Here is a 3,694-nt window from a genome sequence, read left to right as displayed (position 1 = left end):
AGGGGGGGGCCTGCAGATTTCTGTTCTCAGCTTTTTTTCTCTCCTCTCTTCCACCCCCGCCCTCCCCCGAAAAAAGTCAGTGCTTTCTCTTAGGCTCTTAAAAATGATGCAGAATTTTAACCATCTGCTGTACCCGGAGCTCTTCGCTGGTGCTGCGCAGCTGAATTTTTGCAAAGGGAAGAAATTGCAAAGCTTTCCGAAATAGAAAACCGTTTGTAAGCATGTAAAATATTTTAGGGAATCCTGTCTTTAAAGAAAGATTCTATTTAATTGTGGACTGAGAAGTGGGTATTAACAGAACTGAAACGTTTTTAGCCTATTGTGGATTTTCTGCTACAAGAGACACAGGTGTACTGCTACATCACAGCTCTGCAAACATAGCGTGAGCAATCGGAGGCTTGGGAAGTGTACAGTGATGGGAGCTGATCGTTTTTGTAAAGCTGTGATTTTTTATTTTGAGACTCGCTCTGGAAGTGTAGATGTAGCTGAATGCAGCAGAGGCATCCCTTTACCAGCTGCGTGTGTATATATGAGAGTAAAATTATTTAATGAGCAATATGGGGACTGGCAAAGGAACCCTGTAACTGCCACGGCCTCCTGAACTATCATAGTATGTCTGGTGCACAAAGGGAGATTATTTCTAAATAATAAGGGATGGGGAAAAGGCTTTTGAAGTGGTGAAGCTTAAAGGAGAAAGTAGAAGGAGTCTTTAATGTGGAATCCTTACTTCCCATAAATTAGATTAACTGTTTAAATGCCATGAACAGCAAATTAAATATTTCAGATGTTCATAAATCAGAATATAATGTTTGTCCGGAGTAAGAGCTAAGAAAATTGGAGGTTATTGGCTCATAATTCATCTGCGTATTTAAGATCAATTAGCAAGTTGTAGGAAAAAGAGATTCCAGTGAAATATTTGAGGCATGCAGTTCCTTTGAAAATGCAGTTGGGATTTTCTCTTTCAAGATCTGTCAATACCAGATTGTTACCTCAAGTCACTAGTTATTGTTTGTACCTGTAAGGACTGTATTTTCTTTAAATGAACCTCTACAAATAAATACTAAGAAGGGCATTTACTTTCTGAAGCCAATGTAGAGGCCTGGCTAAGTCTCTTCATTAAATTTTAATTTATTAAAAAAGGCTATGTTACAATGGAGATGTCTCATAATCTACATACATTTTCTTATTTTTAAAGCTGAAGACTGGGGCTGTATTTTGTCACCTGTTGCCTACACAGGACAAAAGGGACCGGGAGAGGGGGGCGGGGGGGGGGGGGAGATTAAAAGGGACCGGGAGAGGGGGGCGGGGGGGGGAAGAAGATTTACTGATCGTGCAAGCTTTTGCAGGGAACTTATTCATCATTTCATTACCGATTGGTAAAAACTAGCTGCTTTTTTCCCTCTGCTTTTAGGTGCCCCAGAAAATTGTACAATATGTGTGCTTCAGACAGTGCCAGAGAAGCATAATGAGGTGTTTAGTCACAGTTTGGATGTGGTATTGGTAGAAAACAGTGCAGGAACTGTGGGCTGGATTTTCAAGGGAATAGTCCTTGTAATCCAAGGCTGCCTAAATCCCAAACTGGTATCCAGGCAATAGCGGCACTAAATTCTCTGTTTGCTTTTTGTTAGGCTGTTGTCTGCTGAACATTTTCCTTTTCTTGCAAGGACTGCTGTATGGCTGGGCATTTTGGTGGTAGGGTTTGTTGGTTTGGTTTAGGGTTTTGTTTTGTTTCTTCTGTTAACCCTTGGATTTCTGTTCGCTCCCTTTATTGCAGAGCATCTCCGTAAATAGGAATGCAGACAGTCTGGAGTAAGTGTGTTTTTCTGATATGGAATACATGGATGGGAGGGCTTGGAAGGGTGAATATTTGTTTTGTGGGCCAGTAAAATACTAATGTGCTAGCATTTTCCCTTATTGTGTATTTGGATTTAAAAGTCAGTGGTGTACTAGAGCACTCTGGTATAAATGGCACTTACCTAATATTCTGCAGTTTAGAGAACAAAGATTTCTGTGGGAATAATCATGTCTAAAAGACTTCAGTATTGATATACTCTGCAAGTCAATTATACATATTTACTGTATGTGCAAATACAGCATTATGCAGGCTTTGAGAATTCAGAATTGTATATTGGAAGCCTGATAGGATGTAGGACTGTGTGGAACTGCAAACACCTCGACTAGTAGTGAAGCGTATCACTTGCTTGTAACAGTGTTTTTCTGTGGGTGTACAATTGTACATGAATAAATATGTAGAAGATGCTGGTCTTACAAAATCATTTTGGATTTGACATTATTTAATATACTACCTATAATGTATGTTGTCATCCTCTAACACACAGCTCAGAATAACCTCTGTTCTTATTTTAATACTAATTTGTTTTTTCAGCAGGCATAATAGCATGAATCTGTGGATTCAGGTTATAAATTTAGCTCTAAATTGAGATAAATAAGCAGCTTATTTTAATATTTTAATTTCACAGTCCTAATGATAGCGAAACAAAAATATCTTTGTGCAGTTATTTGCAAAAAAAAAATTGAACTTAAGTTGCTGAACCCTAAATATTGTACTTCTGCTTTATTGTTGAATGCTGGAGCTGGTTATTTGAAAATAAGTAGGTGTTTTTCGAGATATGGGGGGAAGCTTGCTTTCTCACTTTGTATTCGTATTGAGTATTTTCTGGTTAAATAGAATATGAAATGTAGTATAATTACAGTGTCATTTAAATAATGAATTAAAGCCAGCAGATGACACAATATGCAAAACAGTTTATAGCAACAATAAATTTCCAGATAGTTCTGTGTACTGCCGAATTATGGATAAAATAAATTGTATGAAATATAATAAGAGTAAGGAAACATTGTGTGATACTTTCTACACAGCATCATTATTACCTGGGAGAGTTTGAGTGATACGTGAGCCGGGAAAGTCTTACTTTTTAAAAAATAAAGTCATAGATCTGCCTGAGTGTCAAATCCATAGAATCCCTGAAGAGACAAATTCTGGGATGTCTATGTCAGCTTGTCTTGTGCTGGCATCTATTACTGCTACAAAACATACAGGTTCATCTGAAGATTCTCTGAAAAGCCCCTGTTCTGTGAATTTTTCCAGTACCAATGGACAACACGTCATATAAAACTCTAAAAAGAGATAGCCAGAGGGCTTATTTCTGCTGTCAGCATAGAACACATTTTCATTGTTGTTTTCCTGTGGTTTGAATAGAGATTCAAATCAGGCCTACCAAATTTGTTTGAAATGAAACAGAAAATACAAATATGGATGTGTGTGCAAATATATTTGTTTCTAATCTGCCTAATTAAATCAGCAGTATGGTATCTGATGTCCATTAAAAATGTGGGGGTTTTTTTGGGTTGGTTTTTTTTCAGGGCCGGGCTTGGAAAGTATTTAATGGTCAGTGGAAAAAAATGAGGAAGAGGAGGGTGTGGCTGCCACTGGGAGGCTCTGGCCCTGCAAAGGGTCCCTGGCTTGTGGAGATGTGGTCCTTCATCGGAAAAAAACGAAGACTTCTTTTAGGTAAAATTGAATTATTCTTTTGTTGTTGTTGTTAATCAGAAAACAAGCGAGCATTTAATCCTGCTGTTTCTAATGCCTATTTCTGAAGGCTGGTCAGTGGTCCTCACTTGAGTTCTGCTAGCTTTATTCACATTTTGTTTTGCCCCAGACTTTTCCACTCTT

At 38.2% G+C, this 3,694-nt stretch overlaps 1 long non-coding RNA gene across 4 annotated transcripts in view; it reads left to right on the top strand.

Moving 5' to 3' along the window:
* Positions 1 to 6: 6 nt before the first annotated feature.
* Positions 7 to 3,694, top strand: part of LOC108445772 — a 121,137-nt gene continuing 117,449 nt past the window's right edge. For 3 of the 4 annotated variants that reach the window (XR_001860746.1, XR_001860745.1, XR_001860742.1), the window contains exons 1-2: positions 1,317 to 1,809; positions 3,385 to 3,532. This is a non-coding gene — a long non-coding RNA (uncharacterized LOC108445772). Of the gene's footprint in view, positions 216 to 1,316; positions 1,810 to 3,384; positions 3,533 to 3,694 lie in introns of those variants that run through there. The other variant, XR_001860743.1, reaches the window with a different exon arrangement.

The sequence above is a fragment of the Corvus brachyrhynchos genome, unplaced genomic scaffold (genome assembly GCF_000691975.1).
Source record: "Corvus brachyrhynchos isolate BGI_N302 unplaced genomic scaffold, ASM69197v1 scaffold523, whole genome shotgun sequence".
NCBI classification, from domain to species: Eukaryota; Metazoa; Chordata; class Aves; order Passeriformes; family Corvidae; genus Corvus; species Corvus brachyrhynchos.
Note: the sequence above shows the minus strand (reverse complement) of the source record. Positions and strands in the feature narration are given on the sequence as shown.